Genomic DNA, 25,951 nt, shown 5'->3' on the forward strand with positions numbered 1-25,951 from the left:
GATTTGACTTGGAACTCTCCACAACTTTCCACAACTTTCTAAACAAATCATTCTAAGGCTAAAGGTTGAATATGATTCTGCACTAGTATTCTAAAGTATATGTATGTTAAATAATACAATCTCATCTTTATGCAATAGCAAAAGTCACAGAGAGAGGAGAGTAATAAAAGGACAATCTAGTGTTCCATAAGGTAGTTCCAGTTTTTTTTAAATCAGGAGATCTCAATCATGATGTTCTACATATAATGAATGAGGTACTTGTCTGGTTATGTTTTCAGATAGAATACCTTCATATGTTTTCATAATACTGTTACGATCAAGAAAATACAGATTTAAAAATGATTCAACATGAAAATGGATGTATCAAGAGGGTCTCCTTAGAACATCATCTCTGTTTTTCTTTTCTATTTTCAAAGAAAAAGTTAAAAGTCAAGTATTGGCCTTTCTAGAGGAGTTAAATAACAAATTTTAATTATACATAACATTTCTAGAAATACATGAGAAAACATATTTTTGGCCATGTAATCAGCTGGGGCATTTTCACTAATTGCAACAATTAAAGCCTAATAGCATTTTAGAATGCTTCATAAATATTAATTAAATTTTCTTTTATTTTGAACAAATCTTAAAAACCTGTTCTTGATACAGCAGATTATTCCATAGTCATAGGGAAGCAGAAGGTGCACACACACCTACAATAATGACTTACTTGTATTCAGACATCTATAATTAGCTATGCACAGTCAGCTAGCACTTACTGAGCTCTCCTCTGTGCCAGGCATTTTGTTAAGTAGTGCTTATGAATTATATTTTCTAACCCTAACAGTTGCCTTATGAAGTAGATGTTATCAATATCCTCCTTTTACAAGTAAGGAAATAGAGGGCTTAAAGTTACCTGACATGCCCCAGATCATCTCCTAAGAAGTGGCAGGGCTGGGATTCAAACCCAGGGGACCTTTAGCACCTGCATCAGCCTAGGCATGATGGCAGAGATGTCTTTGCTTGCTGGAAAAATTCTCCACCCATTTCACTTTTTCTCTCCTTTCTCTATTTTTATCCTACCTTCTCATCTCCCTTCTGGCTCAGTATCAATAACCCATGTTCTTTTTTTGATGAACCTGAAGTCACATTCCTTGCATCCGACTGGAGAGTTTGATGCATCACTCTCTTAAAACTCACTGATAAGCAGGTGGTAGACTCTACCTCTTGTGTGGATCTACCAGATACAATTCTTCTGCAGTTTACTTTCTGTAATTTGTATTATGAAGACCATGGAGTTTCTTTTTTGTTTTTGTTGTTGCTTTTCCCAAATTAAAAAAAATATATATATACATATATACATATATATGTGGTATAATGTTGAATATGTCTGTTTCAAATTATATACCTTCAGCAATCCTGATATGCCCAGTCTCCAACCCTCACCCTCCATCACCCCATTGGGAATTCAGTTTTCTAGTCTAATTCTGTCCCCTTTTTTTTCTCCCTTTCTCTTTTTTCCCTATTTTATCCCCCATTTCAAAAAAAGTGACATATACCCATATAAATACACATATATATATACCCATTTTAGTGACATTATCACCAATACACTGATACTGAAATTCTTGATTTCTCCCCATTTTTCTCCCCTTCCCTACTTTCCCAACTCATTAAATGGCAATTCATATACTTCATTGCTGAAGCCAAAACTTGAGGATCATGCCCAACACCTGTTCTCCCTCACACCCGTCCTTCAGTCTGTCTTCAAGTCCTATAGATTCTACTTCCAGAATGTGTCTCCAAACTATTCATTCCCCTCTACTTCTCTTTCTAGCACTTGAACCCAAGCCTCCATTATCTCCCACCTACACTAGCCTCCTAATTGGTCTCACCACTTCCATGGCTGTCCTCCTGATTTCTTCTCAGTGCAAACAAGGCGATCTGTTAAAAATACAGATCACATCTCTTTCTCTTCTTTTGTATTAGTATAAAATGCAAAGTCACTAATATAGCATCCAAGCTATGCATGACCCAGCCCCTGCCTGCCCCTTAAACACCTCATTTCACTCCTCCTGTTGCTGATCACACTATCCACATTCACAAAATGCACTAAATCTCGACCTATTTCAAATGCTTCACACATGCTCTTTCCCCAAACTGAAAAGCTCTTACTACACTTTGCCTGGTTCACTTCTGGTCATCTTAGATGGAAGCTTAAGTTGCACTTCCTGAGAGAAGCTCCCTGAAAGAAAATCTGTTCCCCTATTATATCATCTCTCTCTCTCTCTCTCTCGCTCTCTCCTTTTTTCCATAAGATTCAAGCAATTTATAATTATATATTTATTTATGTGATTTTTAAAACCAAACTCCTGTCTCACACTGGATGCTGTAAGCTCACCAGGTAGCATTGTGCCTGGTCTGTGCACTGCTAAACCCCTGACACTTAGCATAGTGTCGGTGACAACAGCAGCTCCGAATTCTTGAGTGACAAAATCAACAGGAAGTAAGATCTGCAGACAAGCAGACAGATCCGTGTTCAGGAACACGTGATGGCTAAAGCTGTGCTTTATTCAGGTCTTACGGGTACATAAAACAACCCCAGGAGTGAATGAATCTATGCATTGAAACCAAGAGCGGCAACTAGAGCTCACTTTGTGTGCTGTAATTTTACCTTGAATTATCTCAGTGGTCAGTACGTTATCATTGCATTAGGTAACTGTCCATTCTTCATGAAAACGGAGTAAATCCTTTCAGAGATTATTTACTTCCCGCAAAATACCACTCTGATCAGATGTTTCTTGAAATGCCACTGATAGATAATTCAAGGGAAAAGTTCAAGGGTTCTTAGTTCCGTTTATGACACCATCACTTGCTTTATCCACTGTGACCTTAAATAATCTGTAGAACCTCAGAGGTACCTGAAAACATAGAATTAGATGGACAAACCCTTATTCTATATAAACCCTTATGCTATAACGAGGAGGAACTCAAGCCACTGTCTTCATGAGTGTAATGCTTATTTCTCCTTACAATAAAATAAAAGTATTGGGGGTCTTCTGCCCTCAAAAGTATATTACTGGAATATATCTTTCATTTCATCCAACCAAGATTTATCAAGCACTAACAAAGTGCAAGTTACCGTACTGGGGAGACTTTTTACAAAGGAGGTATAAACTGAAAAAGCCAATCAAAAGTGTTGAAAAAAATGCCTCACCTTTAAGTTGCCGTATGTGATTATATATATATTATATAATACATATGATATTTTATATATAAGTAATATATATGTGTATATACACATATATATGTATATATATACACATATATATGTGTGTGTGTGTATATATATTTATCTATTAATTTATTTTAGGGCACTAGAGAATGTCCCCTAGCCTATTTCAGAAGCATGCACCTACTCACATGAAAGTTACCATCTCAGATTAGAATATGAGCTAGCTCTGTGAAAGTTACCATGTGAAGCCACCTTTACATGTGCACCAGCTTAATCCCTAATCAGCATTCAGAAGGCTAGAAGCCAGTCAGTGGAAGCAAGGAGAGCCAATCATCTCTATTCTGTGCCTTTCAATCAGAAACCACATATTCAGCACTTTGATTTGATAGCAAACATCCAGGAGTGAATTAATTGTATACACAGTTACTTCTGTAACATTGTCTGGAAGAAAACAGTGGAAATTTTTTCTTAGGAAGGCTCTTTCAATTACTTGGCAAAGTGTCAGCTCCTAAGGCTGCAGATTATGTTCAGATAATTGACTTTTCAGAACTTAGGAAAGCAAGAAATGGGCAGAGCCTGGAATTGAACTAAAATTTGGAGCTCTGTGAAACACAAATGGGATTGCTGTGGGGCTTCTGCTTATCCAGTACATCTTTCTCTTCAAAAAAAAAAAAAAAAAAAAAAAAAAAAGGAATGTTTTTGATGTTGTGATTGGTTTTTCTGCTTGGGAAAATGTCAGCTTTTGATATTCCTAGGGCAAGGATTGTCTGTTTTCTCAACATGTACTGAGTTTTCATTCATCCTTTTATAGGTGGCCCTAATTATTGTTATTTGGTAGTTGGTAAACAGAGACTGAGATGAACCAGATGAAGACTAAAGTACGTTGGCAGATTTGGGGTAGGAAGTGGACTCTGAGGCATTATGTTATCAAAAAACATCTTTTCTCATTGCGGAGTATGTATTCATGAGACTTCTGCTAGGTTCCAGGCATTCTCCTGGATGCTGGGGATTCAAAGGTGAATATGATACCGTCCACCCTTTTCCTTGAACAGTTCAAAGACATGCAGATGAAAAAGTCCTCACTGTGGCATCATGATGTATATATGCTAAACCCTCTCCATTTCTCTAGTGTGCCTCATCTCAAGGTAACTGAAACCAGACTAGTGTAAAATAGTGAGAGAAGCAAGCCTGGTCTTAGACTGTCCCTTTTCAGAAGGTGAGCATCTGCACAGGAATGTTCTCCACTCACACCTTGTTTCATCAATTCCTAGTATTTGTAAGAAGTTATTTATGGGAAACTTAACATTACCTTTCCACGGGTCCATTTGCTAGTCTATCTTCTAACTACTGTCTACAGCAGCTTGGGATTATGTAATACTCACTCCCTTTGTAGAAGTCATAAAACTGGCACCTTCAAACCATTCCCAGCCTTGGAACATAGAGCAAGATCTTTACCTCACAAGACCTCTGCCGTATGTTATGGTGGCCTATCTTTGGCAAGCTCTCTTTCCTTGCAAAACAGTAGAAAGTTTATGTGGGCTTTTAATGTTTTAACTGTCCCAAAGTCTGTAAATCCAAAATCAGGTATAACTTCTAGACATAATAATGATATAACAGAAGTACATGTGAGTCTCTAAAGGTAAGCAGAGGAAGAATCATCTAACTCTGCCTCTGTTTTTCTTTAAGTTTTCAGAAAGACACTGAGCTCCTCAGTCAGCGAGGGAAGAAATGTATTCAAAGTCAAAGAAGTGTAGTGCAGAGTTAAGCTCCACATCGTGGGAAAGCTTAGTATACTCCAGGAGTCACAGCATTTCCGTGTGGCTAAGGGTTATTGGGTGGGTGACGAAGTTGGAGTCACAGGCTGCGGATCATAGACGGTCTTATCTACCAAGCTGAAGATTTTGAACTTGATCCTGCAAGCAGTGAGGAGCTGTTGAAGAAGTTTCAAGCTGGGCAAAGACATAATTTGATTCGTGTTTTTGGAAAGATCACTCAGTCAGCTGTGTAGAAAGACTTTAAAGGCAGGGATACTAGTTAGCAATCCATTACAGTTGAAATCATGAAGAACTGAACTAAAGTAGTACAGATAGACGTAAATGGATTCAGAATTATTTATCAGATGAAATGGGTGGTACTTAGTGATTGTTTCAAGGGCAAGAATTTTCTGGCTTGGGTCATTTACAAGGTGATTACATCACCTCCTCTCAGACAGTGAGCACTCTTGTCCACAGTAAATGTATTTTTTTTTTCCACAATGAATGTATTTAAACCTAAAACTCTATGGAAGGAAACTCAGCAGAAGGGAAAATGCATTAGAGGGTCTCTTTGAGGTGGTGGCAAGCTGATGACATTGAGGAGCAGGGGATTATGTCCAGACTGTCTAGGAGTGAGGCCTTCCTTTGGCCATACTAAGCACGTGGATTTAGATAACCCCTTCGGGTTACTCAGAGCCTCGATTCACTCATCAGAAAAGGGGGGAAATAATCCAATCTGTGCTCTTCTCTTCATAAGATTATTGTGAGGATCAAGGGAAATGGAGTAAATGAATTTTTATCTAGGCTCCATCCGTATTAGTCATTATTAATTGTTTCCATATGTTCATTCTACTTTAAAGCCTTGAGCTCATGTATATTTATTTTTAGTGCTATCAGAAATCAGGTGAAAAGTACCTGTCAGCCTAGGTAAATCCCCTGAGACCATAAGAAAACTGTCGATGCTGATTCTGTCATTCTTAACAGCAGCTCTCCTTGTCACCATAGGCAAAGTCACATATTTCTCCTTTTATTAATACATGTATAGGCTCCCTGTAAAATGTGGTGAGTTCTTTTTTTTTTTTTTTTTAAGATTTTATTTATTTGACAGAGAGAGATCACAAGTAGGCAGAGAGGCAGGCAGAGAGAGAGGGGAGGAAGCAGGCTCCCTGCGGAGCAGAGAGCCCGATGCAGGGCTCGATCCCAGGACCCTGAGATCATGACCTGAGCCGAAGGCAGAGGCTTTAACCCACTGAGCCACCCAGGCGCCCCTAAAATGTGGTGAGTTCTTAAGCTGTATGTGACTTCACACTCCTATGAGATAATTTTCTTTTTTTTTTTTTTTTTAACCTACTGGTGTACCAGTATTTCTATCCCGCCATGTGCCTTTTTAGGAATGTAGACCAAAATAACAGCAATTCTCTGGAACAGATTAGTAGCTAGACACTTCACAAATAGCCCTTATTATTTCTAAGAATCCCAACAACCTTGCAAGGTGTGGGTTTTGATCTAGCACAGGGAGGGGCCAGGACTCTAATCAGGGCAAGCCCACACCCAAGCTTCCTCTGGAAGCCTGACTCCCTCCGCACGTGCACACTGTATCTTCTCTCTCAGTCCTCCGCATCATCCGTCCACTCTGCCACCCATCTGTGGAGCCTGAAAAAGAATTTAAGCCCTGTTCCTGCAATTTAATCTGGGGAATAGAACCATTGGAAAAAAAGAAAGACACTTAACAAATCATTGACCTTCTTATGTCCTTAAAAGGCTGATAAAATCTTAAGGAATTCTTAATTTCATTTTTAATTAAAAACCTGGAGAGGAAACCCTGTGGGGCATGGCTCATAAGGCATAGCCCCTTCCCAGTTTATGCAGTAGCTTCTTCAAAGGCCTCCGCTGCCTTTTTAAGTAGGTGATCACTAAGCCCAATTTAAATTAACGGAAATAAGGAAGATTAATTGAGTCCCACAAAGTCACAGAGGCTACTCTTGCCACATTACATTTTATAGCCTTTTCTTTCCATAAAGTGATACATATGCAAGGGTTCACAAGGAGAAAAGCACCCCTTGCTTTGACATTAAAGCATTCTGTGTAAGATAGTTTTAAAAAAACATATCCCATTTATTGCTGCCTTCACTCTTTTTTTTTTTTTTAAGGGAGGAGATGTTCTTTCATTAAGAATTCAAAAAACATATTTAAAGCTCATTTAAAATTTCATTGTAAGTGTAAAGGAGGAAGGAAGGCGGGGAGCTCACCCTATTCCAAAAGCTCTCATTTACCCTTCAGGACATACCCAGTCAGTTGAGAGTAGGAGGCTCGGAAGAGCTGGAAAGTGAACCCAGATTGGTCTGATTCCAAAATTCCCATTCTGTGATATTCAAATAACTCTGTAATGAAACAACCTAATTTGCTTAAAAGGAGAAAAGTCTGATTATTTATCTGAAAAGTTATGAATATTTCCCCTTAGTTTTAGTATATATATTTTTGTGTTTTGGGAGCAATCTTTATTTATATTGACTTTAGTAATCATTATATTACTGAGTAGCAATAAGAGATTGGAGAATAAGCGTAATTTCAAAAGCAGTCCTCTCTGGAGGGAAAGTAGCTGTGAGAAAATGGCTATGCAAAATCACTATAGCAACAGAGTATAGGAACCCAGAAAGAATCAAGACAGTAACATTAAGCCATAACACCCACAGCATAGATGTTAATTAAAACTACTAACATGTAGTCAGTGCTTTTATGTGCTAGGCACTGTTCCAAACTTTTATATGTACTAACTCATTTTTATCTTCATAACAACTATGAGGTAGGTGTGATTATTCCAATTTTATAGAAAAATTATGGTACACTTTTAAACAAATGGAAATGATGGGATGAGATAGTTGAAATTGAGCACATCTGGACTTATATACTTAGAATATTAATTTTATTAGACAAGACTTTTTGCTTGTCTTATTTGCTCTTGTATTGTCTGTGCCAAAAATGGTTCCTGGCATGTCATACTAATAGTAATAGTGGTGATGATGGTAATGAAGAAAACAATCACTATTATTTATATAATATTACTACCCGCCAGGATGCACTTTATACAAATTAGCTCATCAATCCCCACAGCAATCCTGGAAGGCATGTGTTACTAAATCCCCAGTTGGCAAGCAAAGAAATTTGGCCTAGAGAGATTGAGTAACCTATCTAAGGTCCCACAGTTGGGATTTGAATCTAAGCAGGCTGGCACCAAAATCAAGGCTTAGAAATGTACTCAATATTAGTTGAATATTGTTCTCATCACACATAATATTCCTCAAGAATTAAATTCTGTCTGAGAAAAAAAGTACATTCTCCTTTAACTATAGTCAGATTTCAATAGATTCTGTGTGAGAAGAAAATAAAGCTCATTAAATATCATCAGCTTTCAATAGATAGGTAAGAAGATAGGTAGATGAGTATATGGCGAAGAATGTGGACTGCGAATTAGAGCGTTAAGGTTTGCATCTGGCTGCCTCAGCTCCCTGGTAAAGCAAACTGGAGCAAATGACGACTAGTCTGAGCTTATGTATCCTCATCTACATAATACCAATAATTGTAGTATCCCTTCTCATGGGGTTGCTCTAAGGATTTAATGGGGTTACATGTAACATGCTAAAAGCAATGCCTGACAAATGTGAAGCATCCCATTAACATTATTGTCATTATGTGTATATATTACACACATTACACACATAGACCTGTTATGTGACCCTAAATAGAAACCTCAAGCTGAAGAGGGAATGAATTCTTCTTAAAGGCTGTCCTCATTGGAAAACTGATGGTGAATCCCATGAATTATAAAGGGAGATGAATTTTAGGTTTTGCAAAATGGGAAGAGGGGTTGTGCAAGGCTGCTTATATTTATATAGAGATCTGAGTATTTTAGAATGCAGAGTTTTGTTTTGATTCAGGGATCAAAATTTACCTCTCAGAGCAGAGAAAGTAAATCTTCCATTTCAACTCTTTAATTCAGTTTTGTAGACCTTAAGCTCATGTGAAGTTTAAAGGATCTCTTGAACAGGGTGTTTTAAGTCAGCGGGGATGTGTGTTCCAAATTGAATACTAAAACCTAAAATCACTTTCCTCCAGAGAAAATGAATGCATTAGAGGCTAAAGAGGAATTTTATGGCTTGCTTTAAAGGGGGCAGGGGAGAGATAACCTGAGCCTCTCTAATCAAGCCAGAGCCTTTGTCCAAACTTTTAAAAGTCTCCCCTTCTGGAGAAAGGACAGAATGTTCCGGAGCCCACATGTGACATGATAAACAGAGTTCAGACAGGATTTCAGCCCGTGCTCCTTGCCACGTCCAAGTGTTTTCCTGAGTGACCTGACCAACAGAAGGGACTGGTCTAGACTGAGGGTAGGGATGGAGCTAAGAAATGAGGATCTTATTTCTCTTTGATATTTCTGTCCATTCTAATGTTCTTTCCAATGCCTCTGGCATAATTACAAGGATCCCACCCTGTCCAATCTTTATATGTCCCAGATGAGGAAAATGTCACTCAAACTCCAAATATATACTGAATGCCTGTTATACGGTTGGTACTTCTGGCTACAGTCAGTCCAGACATAGGCACACCCTACTCTCAAGATGTTTGGGGACCACTGGGCCTGGAGGGTTTCTTTGTGGGTATAACTGACAGCCACTAATAATGCTAAAAAAAAAAAAATTTTATTTTGGGTTTCATTCCTCAAATATACATGAATTTTACTTTGCCTTGCCTCTTTTTTGGTTTTGTTTTTTGGAGCCATCCTGATGTCTACGAGATACCATAGGTATAGTTTTGTATTCATAGGTTTTCAGGCTTTTAGACCTTTTCATGTGAAATCTGAAGGTCAAGTAACAGTCCAGATTTTCTTCTAGCTCTTCCCACTCCCGTGATATGTTACTTGATGAGTTCTTACTGTCTTGCTGTCACTGGACTCTATATTCCTTGTAAGTTTATAAGTAGGCCTTGGGCTGCATTGGAAAAGGCTGTGAGTTTAAAAAAAAAAAAAAAAAGTAGTAAGTCTGACCAGATTCCCACCAGTACAATTACCAGAATTCTGAGACTCTCTCCCTTCTTTGCACAATCTTCTGGTGACTCATAAGTTGTCCTGGACAACCATTTCCTTAGTTTTATAATATAGCCTTTTCCCATTATTTCCCCCTTAGGATACCCTTCAGTTTAAACAGATTTAGTGTTCTCACCTTTGTCCCTGTCTCTACTCCTTAAAAGGTGATGTTATTTCAGTTGTATATCTCCATTCCCACTGTGGTCCACAGTGGCACTTTCTGCCTAGGCCAGACTTGGAGAAGCTGGGTAGTGTCTAGCAGGGACTGTTGCCATCTGCATTTTTGCTCCTGTCTTCCATAGCAGCTCGTTTCCTGTCCCAGCCAGATTCCCTGCCCTGTTTGCATATTGGAGCCCCCAGACTCTTCCCCACCAGAGAAAGAAAAAAAGACAGATTTTTCTTGGCTGAGGAGTATTAATATTCAGTTTCTGGAGCATCAAACCTTTTTCAGAAGACTATCTACTTTTTAAAGTCCCAAAGTTAAAAATAAAAAAAGAAATTATAACAGGAAGGATGTGAATAGTGACTGTGGGAAATCAGGAAAGTGGGGAGGAGGTGGAGGCCTTGTCCAGTGATACCTTACGTATCTGCTGGCATCCAATTGGTCAAGACTTCCTCAAACTGATGGTCAAAGACCTCCTATACATCATAGCTCCACATTGCTAGTCTTTCCTGAGTCCTCATCTAAGCATACAGCATTAGTTTCTTTACTCTTTTTCTCTAAACGATCTTTTAGTGTATCCCAGGCCCTTGGTACACATCTCAATGAGACCTCTCTTATGAAGGATCAAGGGGTCCCCTCTGTTTCCGTGGGTCAACAAGTGGAAATCCACATATGCTGGAGACTCGGCCTCTTTCTACCCCCACATCTGCCATCTCAGGTTGTTGGTGTCTTCAGACCTTCCTTTCTTCTTGCTGGGCTCAAAGTCAGCTACAAAAAGGACCTTGCAGAAGACCTTTTATTTTTCTTTATGTACTTCCATCCCATAGTTTGGGGCGGGGTGGTAATGAACCTCAGGAACAGCCTGGAATGGCTTACAATCTTTGTACCCATGAATGAAAGAGTATTCCAAATTTTGCTGTGAAAAAAAGGAGAAGGCAAGGGGGGGTCAATGCTCAGAGGTGAAGATGCTTTGCTGGTCTTTGCTCCTGCTTTTACTGGTTGGTCCACAGGATAATCACAAATCCTTATCACTGTTTCTCAAGCACGTGATGTGTGACAAGAGGGTCTCACTGAAACTAGTAGGATCTGTTGACAGAAAAGATAAGATATGCTAATCTGCTTGTTCTACTAAACATAGCCTATAGGACAATGCATACATCTCTTAGATCACAGGGTGGCTGTTTGGGCTCAGAAAGCTTTAGGAAGGCAACTAACTCCCCAAGGCATTCCAATGGCAGAGTGGTCATGCAGGCCTCAGCATTCCAAAGGCCCATGCGCTTCTCGCAAACCTTCCTTCGCCCCCAGCGGCCTCCGTGTTACTTTTAGCAGCCAGGTATTATGGCTGAGTATAATCTCTACCTTAACCCCAACAGTCACAAATTTTCCTCTAGTAATAACTCTGTGTCATCTAAAACAAGGTGCCTCTCTGTCCCCTCTTTATGGGTAAGAACCATGTTATATGTTTTCCATGTGGCACATGTGGAGTAGAATGACAAGTGGTGGGTGTCCACCTAGAACAGTGACTTACTTCTCAAAGGGGGAATTTACATTTAGTGAAAGCTTTTCTCCAGACTGAAGGCACTGAATGGAAGAGTTGGTAGTTGGGGAAGGATCTTTCTCTAGGGATCGTAGTTTACCTTTATTCTTTTAGGAGAAGGTGATGCAAGCGTTTTTTTCTGAGATTTCTGAGTTAGGCCACAGAAACAGATTTTCTGTTGTGCACTCTACGAGGTGATGTCTACTTTTTGTTAAAGTCTGTTTCATTTGTGCTCTACATATGTCAATTCCAGATGCTCTTGAGAAGTCACATCATGTGTGAGTTCCTCAAACATGTCTTAGAAGGGTTGGATCATTAAAATGTGCAAGGCTAGACTTCCAGAAATGGGATCAAGCTCCCTAGTAAGCAAACCTCTCAGCAACTCTGATTGACCCTGTGAATGGTAATAAAACAAAAATCAATTCAACAAACTTAGAAGATGGGAAAGAAACAGATTAAGACTTGCAAAAGGACTTTATTTTCAGCACCAGTCACTCTGAAAGTTTGCTTAGCATGCTAAGTAAATGTCAGTTCTTGGCAAGGTGAGGGTAATTGCCATTCCCTTTCTCTGATGTTCCCTCTACCCAGTCTAAAGAAAAAGAAATGGAAAGCAGCATGTGTTGCAAATAAGCCCAAAGCTAATAGTATATCCTCAGAGCGCTCAGTATCATTAAATCATAGAATGCTTTATTGAAAAGGCTTATGCATCCAAATACTTAAGATTTTTTGAGAAAGTAAGTCCAGCAAAATTAAGAGACTTGCCCAAGGTCTCAGAGTCAGATACGTATGACTTTGATCAGGAGTCACTACTTCTTCACCCACGCCAGCTTATAATTTTAACCCAGTCTTCCAGAATGTTTCATGCTCAGAGATATTACATACATAGACCAAGCCTGGAAGGAAATAGAAGTGTAATCTCAGGAGAACAGAATTTATCTCAGGAAAGTGTGATTGGAATAAGGAAGGATATTTGTTATCTTTTATTTCATACAATTTTAAATTGTTTTCATTGCTTATAGTATGTGAAAGTTTTGTTAGTAAAAATTAAAGAAGCCACCATTCAGACTCAGCAGTTCCACTGTGAGGTGTAAACCCAAAAGAAATGAGAACATATGTACACACGAAACTTGTGTACGATGTTCGTAGCAGCATTATTCATAATAACCAGAAAGTGGAAACAGTCCAAATGGATAAATTGTATGTGATATATCCATACAGTAGAACTTTATCCAACCAGGAAAAAAGAATGAAGTAGTGACATACACTATAGCATGTATGAACAGTGAAAACATGTAAAATGAAAAAAGCCATTCACAAAGGGACCCCATGTTGTATGATTCCATTGATACGAAGTGACCACAGCAGGCAGACCTACAGAAAGAAACAGATTAGTGATTGCCTAGAGCTGGATGGGGAGGTAGCAGGAACTGAGAGTGCCTGGTAAGGGTATGGGATTCCTTTTGGGAGTTATAAAAATGTTTTATAATTAGCTTGTAATGATGGTTGCACAACTCTGTTAATACACCAAATGCTACTGAATGATGCACTTTAAATTGGTGAATATATGGTATGTGAATTGCATCGCAATAATGCTGTTTAAATTCCCATTTAACACTTAAATAATTCACATAGCAACATGAAACTAAGATTATGTCCTTATGATATCAAATACTCAGACGAAAATAACAAAAAACACCTTAAAAATTTAGATGATTTTCCTACCCTGTGAGAGCTAACTCTGTAAATTATTCAGGGGATCTAGAGGTCTTCAGACTTTTCATATTTTTAATAGGGCTATAGCTCTCATTTACTAAATACCAATGTTGTTAGGTATTTTGCAAATGTAATCACTAATCCTCACAATAAATCTGCAAAGCAGGTATTTTTATCACTACTTTACTGATGAAACTAATAGCTGACAGAGCTGACATTTGAACCCAGTTCCATTTACTTTTAGTATAACACAACCAATATCCCATTATATAACAAATAATCCCTAAAACTCTGCTTCCCAACTAGAAGAATTGTCTACACACTCTCCCTTCCTTTCATCCATTAACTCTTTGGAGCTCTGTAGCCAAGTTTTACCCCAGCCCTGCCCTGAAATTATTTTCACCAAGATCCCCAAGATTCCCTGTTTCTAAATCCAGGGGAAACTTCTTAGTCCTTATCAGATTGTATCTTCTGTATGCTTTCTCTTTTGCTGGCTTCTTTGTGAAAACTGTTGTATTATTATTATTCTACAATCCCACTTTCAGACTCGTGATTCTTTTTGGATTTCCAACTTCTCTCGTCCCTCTCCTGAGACATCTCTTGTTTGTCCATTCCACCAACAGTGCCTTCTCTTTCTATTCTGTATACCCTCCCTCATACAATATCTCCACCTCCAAAGATGGGGTTCCCAGTATGTGCCCGTGTCTGCCATCTCTGTATCTGCAGCTAAATCTTTTTCTGACTCCAGACACACACATCTGCAAAACTACTGGGCATCTATCCTCAAACGCCCTAAGGCATATCAAAAATCACCCTTATCATCTTTATCTTTTGGATTGTCGTCTGTAGTTCTTTCCACTATATAATGACCATGAACAAATAGTATTTAAGAGCATGTACTTGGATTCAAATTCTGCTTCTCTTCCTCACTGGCTGTGTGATCTCTCTATGCCTTGGTTTTCTTATCCATAACACAGGGATAATAAAAGTATTTCTCTTACAGAGCTGTTATGAGGAATTATGAGCTTACACATGAAAAGTGACTGCCACATGGTAAACCTAGTACTTCTATGGTTCTAGCACCAAGACGTTTTCCTAGATTTCTCCTACTAAATTAATCTCTAAGTGTCCTGTCAATATATCTTGAATTCTTGAGTAATTCCTCTGCAGTCTTTTCCTGTTGCCTCCACTCTAGATCAATCTAGAATCATTGCTCATCTGAATTACCAGCTGGTCTCCACCACAAGCTCTCTGCACTTTCCATCTCTTCACTGCACTATAGCCGGTGTGGGACCTTTGGTAATACACATCTGATTTTGTCCCTGCCCTGACTTATCCTCTAACATGCCTGCCTTTCCTTCATATCCATTTCTTTTGCAGTTCCTGGGGAGGGGGAAAAAGCACTCTCTCCTTATCTTCAGGTCTTGACTCATGTTTCTCCCATTCTTAAACTCCTCCTCCTCTAAACAAGGACACATAGCATTCACCTGGCCATCTCAGGGCCAGCTCCCACTCCTAGATCTCTTCTCTTCACCTAACAGGCCCAGGAAACACATCCTGTGTGGTCCCACTGGAAACCTCTTCCTGATGCTCTCAGCCTGGGTTGGGGGCCCTCCTCCATCCTTCTAAAGCTATAGAACTCAGCCTAGTGTATTACTGTTAGTATTATTTAATTTCCTCTTTCCTTATCTGTCCCATTAGCAAGACTGAGCTCCTTGAACTCAGGTGCCATGTTTTAATCATTTCTGTATTTTTGGTGCCCAGCAATGCACCTGGCAAATACTCTTGATTTTAAGAAAAGACAATAAAAATTATTTAAATCATTATTAATTTATGTATCCAGTAAATATTTAGAGAGCCCTATATTTAATGAGCCTGTGACAGGCTCTGTGCTTTAAGTTGAGAATACTAAGACAAATTAGACAGCCCTTTCCCAGAGAGACTCATTGTTTTTTTTTTTTTAAGATTTATTTATTTATTTATTTGACAGACAGAGATCACAAGTAGGCAAAGAGGCAGGCACAGGGGCAGGGGACAGGCTCCCTGCTGAGCAGAGAGCCCGATGCGGGGCTTGATCCCAGGACCCTGAGATCATGACCTGAGCTGAAGGCAGAGGCTTAACCCACTGAGCCACCCAGGCCCCCCGAGAGACTCAGTCTTATAGAAGGGCCCACAACAGACAGGAAAACAATAGAATCTCATACAGTAGATGCTCTATAGAAGGCATATGCTGAGGGGGTATCAAGAAAGGAGAGTATTAATTTATTAACATGATTAAAATGGTAGAGAAATTATGGAATGTATATATCCACAAATACACATGTACACACACATGCATATTATTGACACTCAGAAGTCTACAGGATATTAACTAATGGGGTCAGTGATTACATTTAATTTGAAATGAAATAACCCTTTCTTGAATATACCCATAGCCTTCTCTAGAGCCTTACTCTTTTTTTTTTTTTTTTTTTTAAGATTTTATTTATTTGAGAGAGAACACATGCATGCACTTTTAGGAGGAAGGGACAGAGGGAGGAAGTAGACTCCCTGCTGAACAGAGACAGCCTCCCCTCACCCTCCACCACGGGCTTGATTCCAGGACCCTGAGATCATCTCCTGAGCTGAAGGCAGATGCTTAACTGACTGAGCTACCCAGGCACCCCTCTGCCTTACTCTTTCCACTACTTAAGTTGTCTTATTAAGCTATTCCCTAACCATTAACGAAGCCATAGACATACAATAAAACATTTTATTCTGTGTAATTCTGGTACTTCTGGATTTCTTGAATTCAGTTTTCTCAAACTCAAGTCCATAGACTGGTGCTGGCTTATGGCCTAATTTCTACTGTCTAGAGCAAAATGCAGGGAAAGAACTTTGCAATGCATACATACACACATCTGTGTTAGAGTGCCCTCTACCCTGCCCTGAGAAGAATCCTTCCTAAGAGTAAGATCTTCCTCTAACTCTAGTTAGAAATAAAATAAAATAAATTTTATTTTATGAAACTATGGTGATAATAGGTGTTAGCTTTGCATTCTTCTCCTTAATTTGAGAAACTAAGAGGTGGGTTTGTCTCTAAATTGTATATTTAACTTGTTCCTGTCACCATGTGCTCTTGGCACAGTTCTCAGTCACCCTCTCAAATCAGCTAGCACTCTTCATGCCGTTCCTTTGTTCGGTATCCCCATCCACAAACTTTAGTAGACTCTGTGTTTAAATATTTGGTTAGTTCCAACTTGCAGTTTTGACTGTGGACTCTCCCTTTCCAAAAGCCTTCAGATCTAGGCTTTGCAACCTACAGGTCTGCCACCTTTAATGCCTAAACAAGATAGATGTTAAATATGACAACCCAGTGATAAATTTGACAATTGCCCTACATAGAAGCCATCATCAGCAGTGTTACTTTAATGTGCATTTTAGGGTTTTGGGATTCGTCATTAATAACTTTTTGCAATTTCACCGAGTGAAATTCATGTAGATCAATGACACTTTTATTTTTTCTTCCTTTTTTTTTTTTTAAGTATAGCTGTGGTACACAGTTGCCTTCATTTGCTGTCAACATCCCCTCCCCAGCTAGTCACATTATATAAATGCAAAATGTGACTATTTTTGCTTTTGTGGTTTTTCTTTGTTGTTGCCATTTTAATAATTCTTCTTTCCACTATTCTAAACTTTTTATATATATTATAACCTTTGGGGTAAAAATTAACAAATTCTCTATAGAACTTTCCAAAACACCAAATAAGGAAACACATTTTATAATTGCACTTTCTAAAGAAACGTTTTGCTTTTCTCTTAGAGACAGGCTTAAAAAGTGTCATTTTATTCCCTAAGGTTTTTTGCTCAAAACTGATCCCTCAGTATTTTATTTATTATAAAATGCTAACCTTATGAAAGAACACTGTTTTTTGCAGCTTTGATTCTCCTAGATAGAAAAGTAAGATGATTTAATAGCTCTGTATCATTAAATATTATGAGGCTAACATGTTGGAAAGTGCAGTTGAGAATTACAGTGGCAACAGAGGCCAGCAGTAACACATGGAAAGGATAATTGTGCTATAAAACCAGCATTCTTAAATGTCACCCATTAGCACTGTGTATGCAGAAGAACTGGTCTGAAATAGAAAGGAAAAATCCCACACATTTTAAAAAAATGAAAGAAAAAAAACCTTAGTTCACAAAAACACGCACTCAAAGACAAGATGGTGAGGAGTAGAAAATTGTAGATTTAGCTTCTTAATTCTGCTCATGTGAAGCTGGAGCGTGGAGACAAAAATAACCATGGTCAAAACAAAATCACATTACAAAAGAATTGTTTTTTTTTCTCACCTAGCCTGCGTCTTTGTTTTGAATTATCATTAATTACCTTCTCAATTCAGGCAGCTCTCCTGCTGTCACTTTCTTTCCCTACCTCTGCCCATTTTAAACTGAGCGGCTTTCTCCATTCCTCTCTGATGTTTCACATTCTACTATACCAAAATCTAGCCCCAGAATTTACCACTTCCACAAATCTTTCCCTGAAAATTCCCACCTTTGTGGATCCCTACATTCTTTGAAGTTATAGCGTCTCGTCCCCCACTCTTGGTCAGATTATCACTTGATTCAAAATGTGAATGCTTTCCACTTCACACAGTCGACTTACTCTGCTGGGTTTATTGCTGAACTGTTCATTTAATTTAATGACTAACAAAGGACTCGGATAAAATTCTTTGTCCCATTTTTAGAGCCTAGCATAATTAGTCACATCTCCCACATCTTCAGATAGCAAATTTAATTAGACTCTCCAGTGGATCACTTTCTAGGGCAGGAATAGGACATGGAAACATTGAGGTTGCTTCCCTGGAACAGAAAAGAGTCTTCCCAGGTTCACTTGGTATTGACCTGTATCCAGTGTTTCAGAGGAAGGTTGGACTAGAAGATAAACCCATGATATATTCAAAACCCTGTGCAATGCTGTCTCTGGGGATCGAAGTCCTTTTTCCTCAACTAGTAATCTTTTGATGAAGCATAAAAATTAATTACCCTTATAGTTTCTCAGTTGGTCCAGGTCTCTCCTTACTCAGATAATTTATATCTCCTTGTTTCATCATGCATTTGAAATTTAAAATTGACATCAGTAAATTTGTAAACTTAGTTGAGCTTCTCTTTGTTTTACAGCTACCCATAATTTAGAAAATTTTTCTTTTCACTTTTTACTTCCCCATAATATGACCTTATAGCTTTTTCAGAAGGACTCTGCTTTCTTGTTATTTACCGGAATGAATGTAAGTAAAGCCTTGGACAGTTGTTCACATTGTTAATCTCAGTGCTACCAGTCTTGCTTGGGATGGTACTCAGTTTACTGCCAGGAGTTATTATGCTCATTCCTCTGATTAATTATTTCTGAGCACCTTGCAGCTGGATAGAATCATAGAGGGTTAGCACTAAAAGAAGTTCCAGAAATTACGTTTCAATACTCCCCATTTTATAAATGGGAGAATAGTCCCAGGAAAGGGAAAATGGCTTGCCTAAGGTTATGTAACAAACTAGTAATAAACATCCCACTAGAAGAAAGGTCTTGTTTTTTTACCCCACTTGTCACTCTAGTATTCTACACTGGACTTTCTTGAGTATTATGTGACCTAAAGCCCTATATTTTCTTTACTTCCCTTATGGTGATAACTTGGGTGAGGCAAATCTACAAAGTTTGAGAACCTGCATTTTGGGTCCCTTCTTCTGGCCAGTGGACTACTCCCAACAGTCATGTGCCATAATCTTTCGTTCAGTAAACTGAGCAAACATTTACTGTGCTAAGAATGGCTCAGTTAGGTGATTATGGGAAGATAAAAAGAAAAAAAGGACACTACCATTGGTCTCCAGGACAAATGCTAGTGGTGAATATGAAGCACAGAAATATACTCTTCTGGGCTTTTTTGTTTTTTGTTTTTTGGGGTTTTTGCTTTGTTTTGTTTTGTTTGCTTTTTATATATGTGTGTGTTCATATGTGCATGTTGTTGGGGAGGAAGAGAATTAGAGAAGAGAGACAGACATATAATCAATACATGGTTCTGTAGGAGGTTCTAGGGAGAGAGATCGCAGGTGGTTAGAAGTTTAAGAACGGGGCATCTGGGTGGCTCAGCCATTAAGCATCTGCCTTCAGTTCAGGTCATGATCCCACAGTCCTGGGATGGAGCCTGCATCGGGCTCCTTGCTCCTTGCCTGCTTCTCCCTCTCCCACTCCCCCTGCTTGTCCTCCCTCTCTCCCTGTGTCTCTGTCAGAAAAATAAATAAAATCTTTAAAAAAAAAAACAAGTTCAAGAACAGTTTATGTGAAAAAGTTAACATAGTGGGAAGACAAAGTTGGTGTTCAAGGTTGATGGGAAAAAAAGTGAGATGACTTAAATAGAAGGAGTGGAGATGAAAAAGCACAGATGAACTTATTCATTCATTTATTCATTCATTCATTTCATGATCATTTGTTCATTACTGTTCTTTGCCAGAAGATAATAGAGGTTGGGATACATAGAATAAAAATGTGTTTCCTGAAGTTAGGGAATTCGCATTCTAGATCAAACTTCTTACACTTGAATATTTCTCAGACTTTAATGGAAATAAGAATCACCACTTCCAACAAACTCCATGTAGATGCTGGTGCTGCTGCTTCTTAAACCATACTTTAAGGGTCAATAAACTTGCTTATAGAGAGACCATTATAATCTGACAGTTGCCCTAATGGAGGAGAGGCTGACAGCAGTTGTCTCAGTGGGCTTAAAGAGTAGACCGTGTGCATGGCCCTAGTAGACGAGTCTGGACCATACATAAAATGAAGGGCCTTGAATGAAAGAGCAGGAAGGAATTCAAAACTTGCTTATGAACTTCTTAACCACTGCTCCTGAGCATGGTTTTCTTTCTTTTAGCCATAGTTATGGGTGGTGTGAATAATATTAATGATAATAATGAATAATATTGGGCATTTATAATGGGCCAACACTGTACTAAACATGTTACATTATTAGTTCATTTGATCTTCACAAGCATCCTATGAAATAGGTGTTCTTATCCTTCTTTTTGAGAATTAGAGAGGATTTCCAGGTATTTAGAAGTATTCATATGTACTCCAGGGCAGCTGTCAACCCAGTTCAGTATGAAACAGAGAAAGGCCCCATGATCGTACTTTCTGTATTCTATCCCCTATTACTTGTGTATCTTGTATATGCTTCTGTTATCACACTAAATAATAATTTGCTTGCCTGTATTCCCCACTATGTTGTATTTTATTCATTTTTTTTTCCCCAAGTGTCTGGGATGCAGTAGGTGTTTGGTGAATGGCTATATTTTTAACTTCCTTTCTGGAATGATCCTCCTACTATCTTTCATGCCTTCTTCCTGAAACTGTTTCTCCCACGTTAAATGTTCTCTCACAGTCTCTACATCTAAAATCACAGTCCGATAACTTCATATGCCATCTCCTCTATATAGCCCTTTCTGGTTCTTCCTCTACACACCTTGAGGGAAATGGGCTCTTCTTTCCTGGCAATCTCATAGCATTTTCCTTGCACCTCTGCTATTGCACATTTCATTTTCTACCTTGTACACATTATTATTTGTGTGCTCATCTTATGTCACCACTAGACTTTAATACCTCTTTAGGAGTAATAAATCCCTGGGGCACCTGGATGGCTCAGTTGGTTAAGTGTCTGCCTCTTGATTCTGGCTTGGGTCCTGAGCTCAGGGTCATGGGATTGGGCCCTGAGTCAGACTCTGCGCTGGGCATGGAGCCGATTAAGATTCTCTCTCTCTCTCCCTCAGCCTCTTCCCACCCCCTGCACAAGCGTGTTCTCTGTCTCTCCCTCTCTTAAAAAAAAAGAAGAAGAAGAAGAAGAAAAGAAAAAAAGGACTGATAAATCCCGATAGTGCAGTTATCAAATGGTTAAAATTTGGAGCCAAACTGAACTGGAACTTTGTTTTTGAGGCTAGTTTTGATTTGGTTTCATTGGTTTTTAATTTCTCTTTGGTTGTTACAACATTTCTGCTCATTGACTCAATGATGTTGGGCAAGTTTCTTAACCTCAGTGAGATTCGTGTGGGAAATGGTGGAAATAATGTCTCCCTCTAAGACTATCTGGACAATTGAGGAGCAGTATGCAATGATCCTGGCATTGCCTACATAATAAGCACTTGATACATGGAAGCTATTGTTATCATTTGTGTTATCCACACCACACTACTCTCTCCAAAAGTAGAAGCCAATAACATGTTTGAATGAATGAATGTTCAGCCTTTATTATGAGGCTCACACCCTCTATAATATTGTAAGAAGTTATATTGCATTTTTCCTCTACTCCACTCTCTCCCAAATTGTGTACATGATACCAAACATTGTCATCTAATACAGCAACCTTGCCATTACCAACTGGGAAACATGAATTCACTTCTAACCAAATACAGCTATTTGAGAAACGATTTCCACTTTCTATTTTGTGAATTCTTAAAATGTAAAACAACATAATTTTTTTAAAGATTTTATTTATTTATTTGACAGAGATCACAAGTAGGCAGAGAAGCAGGCAGAGAGAGAGAGAGGAGGAAGCAGGCTCACTGCTGAGCAGAGAGCCCAACGCGGGGCTTGATCCCAGGACCCTGGGATCATGATCTGAGCTGGAGGCAGAGGCTTTAACCCACTGAGCCACCCAGGTGCCCCAAAACAACATAATTTTATTAAAATTGCTTCTTTAAAAGAGAAATTTGCATATCAGAAGTTATTTGGCCCACCCCATCTATCATACGGCTATATAACAATGTTGGTAATGTACAAATGGCTTATGGCAAAGGTGAATTAGACCATTAAAACATAAAAAAACAACAACCCCTCAAAAGTGATAATGAGAGCTCAATGGGGCATTTAAGACATTTAGTACTCACTAAATGAAGACGTGCTTAACAATCAATTAGGATAAAATGTTTCAAATGATGCAATTCTCAGTAAGTGGTCCATAAAATGTATACATGACCAGGAATGTCCATGGTAAACATGTCTTGTTACTACATTCTTTATTAACCACTCTACACTGTGCTTTCTGCAGTTCTGCCTGCATTCCATGGAGTCTGAAAATGCCTCTGAAATTTCTCATGGGTACAGGGTGCATGAGTTTCACTTATTCTAGCATTACAAATTCACTATTATCACAATAAAGGTAACATAGCTGCATTACACGGTATTTTAGAAATAATAACATCAGTGCTGTGCAAGCAAAATTTTAGGTTATTTGCAGCCCCTTATTACATACAATTCACTCATTCATTCATTCATTCATTCAGAACATACATTGGGCATCTGTCATATAAAAGCTTAGAAAAGCATAGAAAAGAGAACAAAGTAGACCTCATCCCTCTGTCCATGGGAATGTGTCAGATGGAAGATAGTACATAAGCAATCACAGGGTCCCTTAATTAATCATACACTTAGTGTAAATGGTGGTGTAGCATACAAGTAGTATAAATGGTGAGTGCTACAAAGGAAAAGAGCAGAGTGCCATGAGGAAATAAGACTGGAGGGAGGACCAAAAGGAAGCCTTTTTAAAAGAAGTTCTATTTAAGTAGAGATCCAAAGGATAGGGTCAGAATTAGATCGAGAAAGGAAGTTGCGTTAGGTAGACTTAAGTGATTGGTGACCCCTTAGTTCTACCCCCCCCACACAAAAGTTTTATTAAAAAAGAAATTGTACAAATAAACAAGTAGGCAGAGAGGCAGGCAGAGAGAGAGAGGAGGAAGCAGGCTCCCTGCCGAGCAGAGAGCCCAATGCATGGCTCCATCCCAGGACGCTGGGATCATGACCTGAGCCGAAGGCAGAGGCTTTAACCCACTGAGCCACCCAGGGCCCGCCCCCCACTTGGTTCTTCTGAACAGATGAAGCTGCATATCAGTTTCTTCACATATTAAGTAGTAATAACAAGATTTCCGTTATTAAAGGGTAATATTTACCCCTTAGCATTGTTGTAAAGATTTTGCATGTAACACGCTTAGTAAAATATTTGGCACCCATTGAGTATTAGCCATTGTTGTTGTTGTTGATGATGTTATTACTAGCAATTTTATCCTAAATGCAATGGGATACCACTACAAGAGGTTACACAGATTTAAGCAAGAGAGTAAATGTCAAGAAATGTGAAAGATCTGAGATTTTTTTTCTTTATTTGATATCTAACCAATTAGATTATGGATACTGCTGCATCATCAACAAAACAAACAAACAGAACAGAACATCAACAGAAAATCAAGGCTGTGTAGATCATAATTCAGCAGCTATGGAGGAGTTTGGCTCTATATCTCTTGGAAGCTACCATAAAGAGAGCTGGATTCGTATTAGAATTCTGTCTAAGAGGAAGAACTCATACCCTTTGGTTAGGGGATGTGAGATTTTTTTTCCCCCAGCTTTACCTTGCAGAATTTCTCATATGGGCCCTGGTGCAGAAACCATGAGTGAGGGGCATTCTGGGTGGCTCAGTGGGTTAAGCCTTTGCCTTCAGCTCAGGTCATGATCTCAGGTTCCTGAGATTGAGCCCTGAATCGGGCTCTCTGCTCAGTGGGGAGCCTGCTTCCCCCTCTCTCTCTGCCTGCTGCTCTGCTTACTTGTGATCTGTCTCTCTCTGTCAAATAAATAAAATCTTAAAAAAAAGAAAAGAAAAGAAACCACGAGTGATGGGGCTAGTGATGCCCTCAGTAATTTTTAAGTAACAGCTCATCAATAGCTATCCTCCCTGCCTCCCACCCTCCCTTCCTCAACACGTTATTGTTGTCAGGAACAGGGTGTGTGTCAGGAGCTGTTCTAAATACTGGTGAGCAAGTCAAAGTCCCTGTCCTTGTGGGTGGTCACGCTTGTGGAAAAGCAAGGCAATAAACCAGTCCACACGTTTCTGGTGGTGACTTCTTAGAGTCCCTGCTGCGACAAGCTTGCCTTGCATCTTAGTGAGGGTCCAGGCAGTGGCACCCGGGAACCTAACCTCTGGACCCGGTGGGGAATTCAAAAAAAAAAAAAAAAATGTGAGACTCATGGGTAAGAGATATTATTACTCATAATAAGAGTTGTAGCCCAAGTATCAGCGAAGAATTGTCTTCCAAGAATTATGTCATCAGGGGTGCCTGGGTAGCTCAGTTGGTTAAATGTCTCCCTTGGGCTCAGGGCATGATCTTAGGGTCTTAGAATTGAGCCCCACATTGGGCTCCCCGCTCAGTTGGAGTCTGTTTCTCTCTCCCTTTCCCTTCTTCCTCGTGCTCTCTCTCTCAGATAAATAAAATTTAAAAAAAAAAAATCATGTACTCATATCTGATTTTTTTTTTTTTTTCTAGAGAGAGAGAGACAGAGAACATATGTGCACCCAGTGGAGGGGGGTGGTAGTGGTGAAGAGGAAGAGGGAGAAAGAGAATCCTACGTAGGCTCCATACTCAGTGCAAAGCCTGACACCGGGCTTGAACTCACAACCCCAAGATCATGACCCAAGCCAAAATTAAGAGTTGGATGCTTAACCAGCTGAGCCACCCAGGGGCCCCAGATCTGATATTTTACAAAATCATTCTGATGACTGTTGAACTTACAAGTATTCACACAGTTTTATATCTGTTACTTCATTTTTTACATCATAAGCATTTTTTTAAACTGCTGTATCATGTTTGTAACACTAATGTTTAGCAATTACACAATCAATATGATCAATCAATAATATGATCCATAATAATTTATTTAGTTATTCTCCTAATGAAGGAAGTTGAATTTGCTTCAAAGTATTGGCAGTTATCAAGGAACATTTATTTTAAGAGATGGAATGGTTGAAAATGTAAAGCAAATACATTTCTGTGTTGACGTGACAATATAGATGACAGGAAGTATTTGAAAAGGCTGGAAACTGACACTGCCAGTTGGCCTAAGCTTGCAGTTTCCAATAAGGGATGATGCTAATAATGGAACATCTTCAGCCTGATTGTAAAGATTTATAATCTGTGTCAATAAAATGTTCAAAATGTACATAAAGTGAATTTTACTTCTACCAAAAACATTTTCTGAGACTGAGAATCAATGAACACTATTTATAAAACCATAACAACTTTCTCCTATGCAATTCTTAGCCAGAGAGAGGGTCAGGGACAAGAGTATTACATTACATGAAGCTTGTGCATCTCCAGCTTTCAAATATTTTCCATGTAAAAGGGACTCAGTGGGCTTTTTCCAATGCATTTCAAAAATCATTTTTTAGATTGGTATTCACATTTTTAATTATTAGATAGTAGTCTTTGTGTTTTTAACTATTAGAAAGTTTTTTATATAGCATTAGTTAGAATGCTAGATCATCAAATTTCAAATTCTTGTTTACCACTAACGAAACTTATTAAAAAGATGAATGAATTTCCTATGGACATAAAATTAAATCAATTTCCATTATTAAGTATCTTCTGTGTTAAAGAAGCTGGGTTGGCACTGTGAGGGCTAAGAAGTTGATGGCACATTTCCCACCCAGAA

The 25,951-nt window shown here is 38.8% G+C and overlaps 1 protein-coding gene across 10 annotated transcripts in view; it reads left to right on the forward strand.

The window, feature by feature from the left end:
• The window catches only part of DLG2 (discs large MAGUK scaffold protein 2), a 2,065,329-nt gene that overhangs the window by 1,627,143 nt on the left and 412,235 nt on the right, over positions 1-25,951 (forward strand). The window lies entirely within an intron of this gene.

Source organism: Lutra lutra, chromosome 10 (genome assembly GCF_902655055.1).
Source record: "Lutra lutra chromosome 10, mLutLut1.2, whole genome shotgun sequence".
In the NCBI taxonomy this organism is placed as follows: Eukaryota; Metazoa; Chordata; class Mammalia; order Carnivora; family Mustelidae; genus Lutra; species Lutra lutra.